General features: G+C 50.1%; 1 protein-coding gene and 1 pseudogene across 1 annotated transcript in view; one reads left to right on the top strand and one right to left on the bottom strand.

Moving 5' to 3' along the window:
- Positions 1 to 264: 264 nt before the first annotated feature.
- LOC144157764 (uncharacterized) lies at positions 265 to 1,301 on the bottom strand (annotated as a pseudogene).
- A 3,713-nt stretch (positions 1,302 to 5,014) lies between these two features.
- The window catches only part of LOC144158632 (muscle calcium channel subunit alpha-1-like), a 649,353-nt gene continuing 641,384 nt past the window's right edge, over positions 5,015 to 12,983 (top strand). The window contains exon 1 of the mRNA XM_077689654.1: positions 5,015 to 5,655. The gene's annotated coding sequence lies outside the window, so the exon portion shown is untranslated. The remainder of the gene's footprint in view (positions 5,656 to 12,983) is intronic.

Below are 12,983 nucleotides of genomic sequence, written 5' to 3'. Positions count from 1 at the left end.
ACATGGACATATTTAGTTTTCATTGGGACTTCGGCGTGGGAATGTATAATTGTAACGTGGGCTGTTTTATGTTTACAGTGAGCCTGCCTTCCTCTAGCATCAATGAAACTAACGATTGCTCACAGATGGTGAGGCGAAACACGTCGTTAATGAATTAGGGTAATTGGGAGTTTTAAAATAGGAGAACCGAGCCTTGGGGGCCCCCAAAGGGATGGGAGAACCCAAACGCAACACGCGCGCGCGCTGACTGACTATCTGAAAAACATTTATTTACAGAAGTTTGTACAGGGAGGGTGGGAGCGGTCCTTAAGGGGCCGCCCCGTACAAAGACTAGGTGGGCTCCCCCTTACGGGAGCCCAATGGCGTCGGCCGCGGCCCGGGCCCGCCCGACCAGGGCCCGTTGGGCCGTCAGGTCAGAGCAGCCGAGCAGGGCTGCCTCCCAGTTCTCCCGGGAAGGGTTGGGTAGAGGGGGTAGGTTTGGGGTTTTTTGGCACGCCCACACCATCTGGAAAATGTCAGAGGAATCTTCCTCACAGTGCGGGCACTTCCCCGTGCAAGCGGGGTCTAAGTGTTTTAAGATTGCCGGGCACAAGAGAGTTTTCGTATAAAGGCGAAGGAGGATGCGCTCCTCCGCCTTCGTGAGGCCCCTACAGGGCTTGGGATAGACGGAATGGTCGGATTGATAAAACTGTGTGACCTCCTTAAAGATGCAAGCGGGAGTAGGTTCTAGGTCCGGATCGGTGGGAGATGAGGATGGTGCCCGGAGAGTGAGCGCGCGGGCAGCGGCGTCAGCCACCTCGTTACCCTCAAGGCGCGTGTGAGCCGGAGCCCATATGATCGTTCGATTCGCGGGGGCACCCAGGTAGTTACTGTTTTGCAGAATTTTGTAAGCAAAGTACGGAATGCACCCCTGTTCGAAATTGCGACAGGCACCCCTTGAGTCGGTGATAATGACCCGCGAGTCCTGATCTGCGGCTGCTAGCGCGATGGCAATCTCCTCCGCGTGTGTAATATATTGTGTGCGCGGAACGTGAGTCCGTTCACTGCCGTGTTTTGGTGGACGACCACGGCCGTGTACCAACCCCCGTGGTGCGGGCCGGAGGCGTCTACGTAAAAGACTCCGTTTTTTCGACCATAGTGGCGAGCCAATGCGTCTGCCCGCGCGACGCGTCGGCCACTGTGGTCATCTCGCGTCATGTTGGCTGGAAGAGGACGCACATGCAAGGCGTATCTCCAGACGTCGGGAATTTGTACGCGCTTTTCCGTATGTATTGGGTAATGGATGTGTAGTCGGGCAAGAAGGCGGCAACCCGACGGCGTTTTAGAGTCTGGTGTATTGATTTGTCAAGTGCGCCTCACGCAGCTCCTTAATGTGTTCACCATTCACAGGCCTAGAAGGCGCTGGTTGGAGGTGTGGAGCGGAAGGTCGAGAGCGCGCTTGTAGATTTTACGGAGAATGACCTCGAGTACATTCTCGTCAAACCTGCGTAAGTAGAGGTATGGAGCCGAGTACAGTACTCGGCTGGTTACGAATGCATGCGCCAGCCGCAAGGCATCTTTGCATCGTAACCCCCCGTGCTTATTGGAAACCCGGCGGATCATCCGGCCCACCTGGACCCCCACTTTACGCAATTTGGCCAATGTTGTGTCTGCTCTACGATGCTTGTGAATGAAGAGCCCCAGTACTCTGATCTCATCGCGTCCGGGTATGGGTCCGCTGTGAAGGGACAGGTTGATTTTGGTGGTGCACTTTGGTGAGGGGCGTATGGGCACGAATTCCGATTTGGACGGGGAGCACTGAAGGCCACAACGGCGGGCGTAGTCGTCCACGACGTCCGCCGCTTGCTGCAGGTTGGCCTCCATGTCTCCTGATGAACCGTGTGACACCCAGATGGTGATGTCGGCATACAGCGCATGCCGGATGCCTTCGACTTTCGCCAGCTGAGCAGGGAGCCTCATCATTGCCAGATTGAATAGGAGGGGCGAGAGGACTGCTCCCTGCGGGGTCCCTCGCGTGCCTAACTGGTAAGGGCCGTGTTCCATGTCCTGAATACGGCCCTTACCAATTAGGCACGCGAGGGACCCGACGAAAGGGCTTCTCGAACCGCTCGCCGCCGGCATCGGATGCATGTAATCGAATGTTGGGAACTTTAGGCTTAACGTCGCGGCAGATATTTCTTCGCCGCTAGCGTTACAGTTGCGAATGAGAGTCCCTACAACTTTTCACTTCACTGTCACCCTCTTTCTTGATGTACGTGTAACTTTGTATCCGCGTCCGTTTAAGCGATCGATGATCAAGAACCTGCCACGGCCTCGGCCGATGCTTGCGCGCATGCACATATCCTTCGGCCGCTCGCCGCACCGCGCGTGAACGGGCCGGCGGTGCCGGGACCGACCTTCGGGGACGGTCGGCGTAGATCGCGGCAGATATTTGAGCATCGCTTTGAAAACCACAGCTGATGACACTACCTAGCAGAATTTTTCACCACTCTAACATCCACATTCACCGCTGTCGAATTACTTTTCCACAACTAGCGTGATTTTAAAAAGTGGCGACAAGTTGTTGCTGCCGCGACCTGCATCGGTTCGAGCTACTCCGTCTGCCGTGCGGGCAGGCACGGCGGTGTGTGCGCGGAACGTTTCTGCGAACAGTAAACGCTTCATGATTTCTTGCTTTACACATTTGTTGCAAACAAAGGAAATCTAGAAACTTAGCTTGGCAATCATCGTAGTCTACATTCTTGATCGGGTAAACGAGCCGCAGCTTACGCTTCGGTCGCACACGTACGCCACCACGCTCAAGTTGTTTGCGGGGAATGTACCACAGTTGATACGGTTATAAAATCCCCATGACGTCAAACTGCGCTTGACGCACTGAGAATAAACTTGAAACGACGGAAATTAACTCGAAAATACTTTTAGAACGCGCGTCCTAAGCTAAGTGTCACGCGCTGCAAGCCAACTGTGCAGCAGGGTAGGAACGGTGATACTATACAAGTGACGTCAAAACGATCGCAGCGCCAGCATCTCCAGTGGTGGGCCTCGCGGCCAATACTACAAGAACACCATAAATGATCTCGCAATACGCGTCTCTCTCTCTCTCTCTCTCTCTCTCTCTCTCTCTCTCTCTCTCTCTCTCTCTCTCTCTCTCTCTCTCTCTCTCTCTCTCTCTCTCTCTCTCTCTCTCTCTCTCTCTCAGGTTAGGATATCTAAAATGCGGTATTGTAAACGCTTTAGATTTAGATCCTTCTTCCGCACGATATTCCGTGTTTGGCGCACGGAAATCAGGTAGAACGCTCGACACGTCGTGCATATAAACGCACGTTCACGAATGTAAACGTAACTAAGGGCTCTCTACCTGTACTAAAACGAGGCGGCACACCGATAGGCCTCTTAGTGGCTTCGCATACCACCACCTGTCCGGCAAACAGTACCGGTGCTTGTCGCGGTCACTCAAATTTTTTTAATGCGTAGCATTATTTGCCGAGTATCCCCACAGCCAGGACCGTGTGACACCTTGCATTTCTACAAAAATGGCGGAAGTAGCACGTTGAATCGTTACAATAGCGTCGGTCGTAATTTCGAAAAACCAAAAATAAGGAAAAAATAGAAAAAAATCAGAAGATGTTCACAAAAATTATCTGCGAAATATGCATACATCTCCCCTACCATAGCCTAAGACTAAACAAAAAAGTCCGCAAAATAACATTAGAAACACGAATAAAAAATAGCGTAACCGAACGTAGCCTACACTACGTCTTGCATCTTCGAAACAAAAAGCATAATCATCCTAGCAAAGGCGCTGCATCGCTATAATGGCATAAATTCACATCACTGGGGAAATGGAACAAAGGAAAACTTACATAGAATAAGATAGTCCAACACCTTTCGCTAGTTATAGCGGTATTCGGCTGTAATGAACTTAAGCGGCATAAGGATGCTACGCATTAGAAGAAAATTATCTGAATTTCTGCAGAATTTTTCGCCTCGAAACCGCATCCGGGATGCATGTTTGACCAACCTGGCTGCCTAAACGCATGCGCACTAGCACCATTTACTGGTTCGCTTGGGAACACTCACTCCATTTCTTAAGCAACTGCTAAACGAAGTCCACGGTTTGTCCTCAGCGACGTAGAGCTGATAGAAATAGAGCTGATAGAGAGGATCAAGGCAGGAGTCATTCCCAGTAGAGCCCTGGAATTGTTATTCCATCTGCTTATATCACGTCCCTTACACCCACCCCTTAATTGTTTTCCTCTAAGCACGATTTGATTGATTGATTGATTGATTGATTGATTGATTGATTGATTGATTGATTGATTGATTGATTGATTGATTGATTGATTGATTGATTGATTGATTGATTGATTGATTGATTGATTGATTGTTGGCCTATGCGGGTCGCGAAGCGGGGAATTTTTAAACCTATCAACCTGGGAATCTACTGAAGTTGAAAATAACGCGTCCTGATAAGTAATCCACTCAGAATATAAAAAAAAAAATTGCGCAGAATCAAACGAGTTTCAGGACCTGAGTTTTTGCACACAAAGAACAAGAATTCACGGAACCCTACAGCTTCGCTGTAAAAGACGTTTTGACTGAAAGACCCTGCGTCACCAGCAGGTGTCTTTCAAACAACAACGACCGGGAATATCACGCACTCGCTCTTTCCCGCATCGTGTAGCCGCCAGAAGATGGCGGCCCGCGACCTGTAAAAGTGGCAGCGCGGCCCGTGCCGCGGGCTTTTGAACGAGCCGGCTGCTGCACCGGTTTCCCCCCTCAGCTAAGCTGTGGGTGCCCGGTTGGCTGCCCTCACTGCCATCGTGCGGCTCTTCCTCCTTCTCTGCTCTGAGAGCTTTCAAAGAGGGCGAAGGGACGGATCCGTAGACGCAGTGTTGGGTATACGCGGAGAGCGCGGCCAACGGCTCCACACAGTGGGATCCGAGCATCAAGAGGTGCACACGAGCCAGAGAAGAAGGCTCTCGCTCCTTCGCAGAGGAACTAAAATAGCGGTGCTCCGCTCAAACACCCTCACCTCCCCCTCCGCCTTCTCCGCGGCCTCCTAGTTCTCCTGCCGGTTCCTCGGCGGCGCCCCGCAAACCCTCGGACTCTTTAGGCCACCCTACTTTGGCCGTTTCGCGCCGGGGTCCCAACCCACCCGCTCCTTGGCCGGTTCCGAGGACCAAGCACTGCCCTGTCGGTTGCTCAGGGCGGAGTCGGGGGAAACACCTCGCCGGTAGCCCCTGTGCTCCCCGAAGGAAAAGCAGCGGCACGAGAGGACGTCCCTGGGGGCTCCCTTCCGGTCGTCCGGGATTGTGGACCGTCCGACGACCATTATTCCGTGCTACCTGGCTGTGTGGCTTCCCTCGGCCCAGTGGGCGTGATTTGAGGGTTCCTCGCGTTGTGTGACGCTGTCTCGGCCGAGTGAGTGGTCAGGTGCTTCGAGTGCTGCGGTATACGCAACGAGCTGTGGTGCTGACCGCACGAGGTTGCGGCGCCGACCGGAATTTCCGCAGTGATACACAGTTTCTCGGCGTGGTTTCGACGTGCTGTGTTTGGGTTTTTCTCTCCGGTGTCACACGGATATAATCTCGTCTTCGTACCGCTACTTCTGTCCAAAGGAGGAGGTCGTGGCCACGGAACAGCAGCTATGAGGTAAGAGGAGTGTTGGAGAGTGATTCGCCCGCCCGCGGCGTCCTCTCCGGCATTAGGTCGCCTCCCCGGCCTCCTGACTCAGAGAATAGCGCCGAGAGGTCGAGCGAGAGAGCTCTTTCTTCGCGAGTGCGTCACTGCGCGCTCCTGTACACCGGGGCGTCTTGAGCCCTTGCGGCGCCACGAGGGTCCCACGTGTGCCGTCGCCTCAAACCTTCGCGCTGGGGTTACGGCGTTACTTGATCGTCGTTGCTATTGCCTCGAAGGAGGGGGGTGTAAAGGGATAAGCATGTCGATGATTAGACGCCTTGCAATGAAACGAGAAAGGAGAAGGTAAATTGAGAAAGAAGTGACGGGAAGGCGCCCGATCCGCCAACCAAGCGTGTCAACAGCAATACGGAATGTACATCATTGAAGCCTAGAATTTTAGTGGACATTGTGGACCACCTGCCGCACTTTCCCTATTAATAGGTACCGCTCTATTAATAGACACGTCATGTCCAGAAAAAAATGTGTAGTACATTGCGTTTTCGTCGATCACAGTTCCCAACCACCTTGGCTTCTGTGCCTTCCCTACAAAATTAATTACAGCAGGATATGAATGCGTATCCGAAACAAGTATATGATAACTGAGTAGCCGCTATTCATTGTTTTGGCGCAATTTGACGCGATTATCTTTTGTGCATATTCGGTGAGTAATCAGCAAGTGATCACCGTCTGCAGTCTGTGCATGTAACGCTTTCGGGTCTGTTTGCTATGTCCCACAAACCACATCAAGGTGAAGTGAAATCAGCCTTCGAGATGTTGCGTGATACCACCATGCATTGAACGGTCGCGTTTTTTGAATGTCCCTGTTATCACATCTTCGAAAGTCATTAAAAAAAGATGTTACGAGATGCAGCGTACTACATAGACACCCTCCGAAATCCCGGAATGAGTGAATTACACTTCTTAACCTACTTGCGAATGCTTCGTGTCGATGGGGGCATAGACGCAATGTCGTTTTTGTGTCTGTGAGGGTACGCAAAACAGAAAATGGTTCGTGTGTAATATAATAGTTGTGCGACCGCAGAATGTGTCACCTGCAAACGGGAAGGTTTTGACGAAGTCCTGGTTGGCTCACGCCGACATGCACGGCAGGACCGTTTATTGACGTAGTTTTTTTCTCCTTGACGGTTACCGGGGAAACGAGCCGAAAGAAACTTCGAAAGGAAATTTAGACATTTAGGAGTTTTTTGTTTCTTTACGCTAGATTTAGCCTGTAATGAAGTACGTGGAGAATGGTTTTTATCATGGTTTTGTCATGTTTTGGCATGAGAAATGGTTCTCTTTTTTCCTATTTGAGATAGCTACATGACTTTTAGCAGACTTATAAGTTCTATCACTTTTTAATTAACGCTCTTCTATGAAACTAATACTTGATTAACGAGAGAACATGAGACGTTTACGACGCTGTTACACGCAAACAAAAATAATCGCGATTCCGCACTGCAAATGTAGACAAGCAGCGTAGCTGTAAAATTATTGTCACCGCATTCACAATGGCCTTGTTGTCGCTACGGTTTACACTGATCGGACACTTGTATCTGCAGACAAATTCCAGCACAAACTCAAATCAAATTGACTCAGAGTCAAATCGACTCACGTGCGCCGCTGGGTGGTCGGTTGGGCCCGACCGGTGTGACATATCGCAATCCAAACGCCCCTGGAGGCAACACTAAACGCGTAAAGAACTCCCTTTTCGGTCCCGTACCGAATACGACGACACGGGTGGTGTCATCGGAACTAACCCGCGGTCTGAAGACACCTAAGCACCTGCCTCTCAAGGGTTCTGAATGCGAAACAAACACGTCCAATTGAACGCCTGAGTCGCTTTGCTACGACCCCGCGTTCGTCCTCTTGCCGCTCGAAACGATTTGCTTCTTGACGCTTTCGAGTGGCTTCGATCTGTCTCCTACACGTTGCGTCGCTGCTCGTTCCCTTTCCGGAACCCCTCGTGCTTTTACTTTGTGGCCCGGAGGCCGTGAAAGACGCTGGCATTTGGGAGGGCACCACCGATTCAACTTAAATAAAAGCGATCTCGTCATGACGTAATCACTTTTTTTAGCTGCATCCCGCACCTCTGCCTCGCTGACTTCCTGTTTCAAGTGATATATTTGCATTGCGAAAAACGGTGCAAGTATTCTTAGGTGCAAGAAAATTCGCTTTCTTTTTCTGTTCATTTGCGATTTTTGAGCGATTAAGGCATCTTTCGGCGCCGTATCTGAGAAAACTACGGAAGAATAGGACTTTCCGCTACAACCAATTTGCTAGTTGTTTGATAACTAGTAGGTTTACTTCCAGAGCAGAAAAAAACGCTGTCATTTTCCATTGTTCGCTGTTCTGAGCTTAGATAAATAGACAGGAGGAAATTGCGGTGAGGAGTATTGAGGGAAGTCAGTAGAGACGAGGAGGGAGAGCAGAGGACGAGTGGAATTTTTTCGTCAACACAAATATACCAGACTAGCGGAATCGCACTTGCAGACCACACGACTCCAGTCGAAAGGATCTTTGTAAATTAACTTTGAAATAAAATAGGCACCGTTTCCTGTGGCGGCGAACAGTTGCAGGACTTTGACTTTGCGAAAGACATCGCATTCGTTTGATTCAAGTGTGCAATTATAGACGCGTCGAGGATGTCAACAATGTGCATAAAACGTAGTTTTCTTTCAATGTACTACGCAGATTTGACGTTGCTGAGGAAGCGTCGGAATACGAGAGGGCAAAATTTATTTTCTGTCATCGCGGTTCCTTTCGCCGCGAGTAACGTTCGACAATGGCACCGAAGTTACATAAGTGTGCGTGAAACTTTTCCTCTGCCTGTCTCCCTCGGAGGTCTTGAAAAAAATAACAACACGCGTGGCTGTGCGGACTTTGCTGTCTCAAATAACGCTAAATTCATGTGTCAGTATACGCACCTACTTTGGTAGGCTTCTCCTGATAACACTAACGGTGGCAGCACACTGTTATGCGTGTTTTTTTCCTTCTTTTAAACGCATTTTAAATTCTTGCACTCTTTCGAAAATTTCGAGGTATTCTTAAACTATTGTTCCTTAAAATATTGTAAGTTTGTTTTTTTAGTTCTCGCTGTCGGAGTTCTTTTTTTCTCTTTCTTTCTAATTTCTTTCTTTCTTCCTTTAGTTCTTTCTTTCTTTCTTTCTTTCTTTGAAGAAAGGAGTCCGGGTATATACTTTATTTGCTTCATTCATAACCGTTCGCAATACAAAGCGAGTGTTCGGTTCGTGCCACCTGTTCACCGTACCTTGTCAAGGGCACCATACGTTTCTAAAATACAATTTCGACCGAGTCAAATTAGGGAATTAGAAAAGCCTCAAACGTGAGCCTATTTTAATACATTGGACTACACAGGAACGAAATCGCAATTAGCTGATATTGAAGGCAGTGCGAAGCAACCGCCTCGCGTACCTGTTTATGCTTTTATTTGCCTTTTGTATTACATTTTATGCTTTTTGTTTTACGTTACATAAATAGCTGGTTGCAATTTGTTTTTACCTTTTATGTGTTTGCTGCTATTGCCTTGTGTGTGGTTTCCGAGGCTTTGTCAAGCTGCTAAGGCAGCTTTGGTTTTTATGCGCAGGATCTTTCATTGGGAAAATCTCTGAGAATTTCAATTAGGAAAACGTTTATTAAGCCTGCAGTAAAGCGCGCACGCGCGCTTCGAGGATCGAAAAAAAAATTATACCGTCAACAAAGTTTTTAACAGAGCAGTTGTTGTTACTGGCGGTAAGTTCGGGGTTCGTGAGCGCCGAAAATTCCCCGAGAAAAGGCCGAGCGCTCGTGCACGCGTACGTCGAGCGCACGTTTGTCAAGTTAAGCATACCCACTTAGAGTGATTGGCAAATATTCCCCCCCCCCCCCCCAAAAAAAAAAAAAAATCTCCAGCCTTGGCCGCGTGCCTCGAGCGCACGTTCGGTTAATCCAAGCATACCCACTTAGGTAGATTTGCCTACATTGGCCGCAAGAACACTCCAGCGTTCGCCGTATCGTGGCAAAACTCGCTCAGAACGTGGAGGACGCGTCATAGCGTACGCCTTTTATTCGTTTGTCCTCGTGTCGTCGTGCGCACGCGCTCTGTACCGTAGAAGAGCCGCTACTTGAATGTCGAAGCTGCTGCAGATGACTCCACATGCCCCGGCAGAAGAAGAGGCCGCGCGGCTCGGCGTGCAAAGCATCCGCTAGAGACGATAAGTCGCGCTTGCAAAGTGGCGCACGAAAACGTCGACCAAAACGACGAGCTCACTCTGGCATTGCTCAACTTAAGGTCACTGAAATGGTATGCCGCCGACGTCAGCCATGACGCCACAACGATACTAAAACTCAACTTTCTGTCTGTCAGTGATCATGTACAACATCTCCTCCATTCGTCTTGCGCGTGAGTGCGAGCTTCCCTGAATTTTTGTAGTGTAAGCTACGCTGGCCGAGGTTGAGGAGTTTCGCGTGGACCAAGGGCCGTGCTGCGCAAGCGCGGGGAGCATTGGATTGGAAATCCAATTCAATTGGAGTACGGGTGAGTAGAGAATTGGGTCTGCACATTCGCCGGTCTGGGCATGCCAGAGCAGTGACGTCATAGCCGCGGCAGACGCACTGGCGCCGGCGCGTGCCCAGCTGTGCGCCTCCGTTGCGCAGTAGCCAAGTCTCACGCTGCTCCGGAGCCGCTTGATAGCTGTTTCTCGTGGCTCCTGGAGAGCCGTGCTGTGCATGCGCTGGGAACGGTGACTGGACTGGACCGGACCGGACCGGACTGGACTAGACTGGATTGGATTGGATTGAATTGGATTGGATTGGATTGGATTGGATTGGATTGAACTGGACTGGACTGGACTGGATTGGATTGGATTGAATAGACCTTTCCGGAAAGTTGCGCGCGCCCCCAAACGGCGGCCGCAAAGCAGCCTGGGAACTGTGAGCGCCGCAGCAGCCGCCGCCGCCGCCGCCCGGGCCGCTCTTCATGTAGCTCTACCGTGCCAAACCGTGCCGTGCGCGGCAGCGCCTGTGGAGGCAGCATTTGTTGACGGTGCAGCTTCGGCGTTTAACATTGTGTGATGCATGCAGAACATCTGCCATCCTGGACAGCTGTTTTGATAACTGGCTTCTTTTTCAAACTTACGCATTCTTACCACAGCCCGCATTTCTTCAACAAACTGCTGCATTTTGGGGAGTTGCAGTGTGTATCCCATCGATTCATGCTACACTACGTCTGTATTCGCTTCAACTAAGAGGTGGCAAGTCTCATTGAGCAATCCTGAGCTCTTTTGCTGTTTATTTCAGTCGAAAAAAGACGAGGCAGCTAGTATGGTATCATTGCAATAAAAGACACGTACACTTTTATTCGGTTAGCAAAACTAACCAATACCGACTAAAAGGTAAAACTATTCAGAGGGCGCTAATACAAAACACGAGTTGACATTTCGCTTACTTATCGATTGAGAAGTGGTTCATGTGTTAAGTTGTTCAGGTAGCAACAAGTTTTCCATATCTGGTTTTGCTTGTCAGCCATCGCATTTGGGAAAACATACCACATGTAGTATTCTCAAGTTATTCACTTCTCGAATAACTCGCTCAACGTGTCTCCTCAGCGTGGCGATCTGCCGTGTGCGTGTTTGCTCCGCTACTGTCAGTTGACGCCGACCATTTAACATGGGGGGTACGTCTGATCAATTTAACGCCAAGTTCACGGAGCTCATCTTCGATCAAAAATCCTGGGTCAGCTATGACGAGCTGTCTCCTTTGTTTTCACTCAGTAAGTACACCATACCTTAAAAGTGAGAAATAATAATTCCACAATGAACGACCGAAAAGAAATAGTCGAAATGCTGAACTCACAATGCCGCAGGAGACAGGCTGCAGGCAGTCGCTGTCGCTCGATAAACCGCATCATTGTCTGCTGGAGCGAAAGCATTGCTTTATCGCCCTGTTACGCCCTTTGTGCTAAAATTCATTTCAAAACGGGCGTTGATTACTCTGAGCTGACAGGAGTATCTCGACAGTCTGCATATCACTAGTTTGTCTTGGATGCCTGGAAGCGGGACGGGCGCTTAGGAAGGCGGTGTTTCGTTCACTTCGCGGCAGCATAGGAAACAAAAAAAAACGTATAAAAAACGTAATTTACGTTATAATGCTGGGCTTGCCTGTCTACCGGAGGACACCTCTTGGCTAAGACCTGGTGTGTAAAAGTGGTCGCATATGGTCCATGTAACATTTGCGTCCGCTCGCGTTGAAATGGGCTCCACATATCCTGTGATGCTCGGACGGCTCCCACAAAGCGAATCGGTCATCACGACCCTGGCGATTTATCCGGCGAACCCATTAATCCTTTTTAATTGTCTTGTCCTTCGGAAACTTGTGCATGAAACATGCCGGTCTCGTAACGTATTGTTGTCCCAACCAAGCACACAGGACGTTTGTCCGCCTCTTGCAGCTTCCTTGGCGCCATATCGTCAGTATCGCGTAAACTACAAACGCTAAGGCAGGTTGTAAACGAGTGTAGCTTTGCACACGCGGAAATGCATCACGAGTAGCGTGTGCACATGATATGGGCTTCTTCGTTTTCCCACTCGGCTCCCCGCGGGCTGCCGGAAGCAAGAGCTGGTTATTTGTATTTTTCTCGGGTAGCTCAAGTGTCACATTTGTTCTCTATTTCCTCGTGTTGAGGAATTTCTCTTTTCCCGCGGGCAGCCAGAAGCGCGAAGACGCTTTTCAACTGGCAGCAGCTGGTTCCACTCTCCAAGCTAGCAGACACGTTGCTAGCAGACGACGTTGCTAGCAGACGACGAAAGGTTCTCACGCGGTGCCAGCAGTTTCAGAAGGATGGGGAGTTTATTTCTTATTTTGGGCTCTATGGTTTAAAGGTGCTTTAACTGATGCGTGACATAACTTTGAAAGCACAGCATTTCATTGACGGGCTCACTCCGCGCACGCGGCGCGCGGCGCCCATGCACCCCGTCGCCGCCTTCGCCGCTCGCACCGCCCGCGCACGCAGTTCCCATGACGCCTTGCGCGGGCCCGCCAGGGGAAGGAGCGGCGCTGCATTTTCTGGAAAGGTCTATTGGATTGGCAATCGTTTTAGCAGCAGTAAGCATGATAGTCGGCTAATCCTAGACAACCATGAAACTTAAGAATAACCAGTTAACCTTAGCTGACGCTACGTATAACCTGGCATAGCCGAGCTAAGCCACTGCTAAATTTTTTTAGGAATGAGGCACATGTTGCGGATGTGTTCCCGTGCAGTCATCCGCACACTTGGCGCGCGCAGTATGTTGCTCCTTAGGGAC

This window comes from Haemaphysalis longicornis, unplaced genomic scaffold (assembly GCF_048455015.1).
Source record: "Haemaphysalis longicornis isolate Haplotype H1 unplaced genomic scaffold, Haemaphysalis longicornis Haplotype H1 scaffold_10, whole genome shotgun sequence".
Lineage (NCBI taxonomy): Eukaryota > Metazoa > Arthropoda > Arachnida > Ixodida > Ixodidae > Haemaphysalis > Haemaphysalis longicornis.
This window is presented reverse-complemented; position numbering and strand designations above follow the sequence as displayed.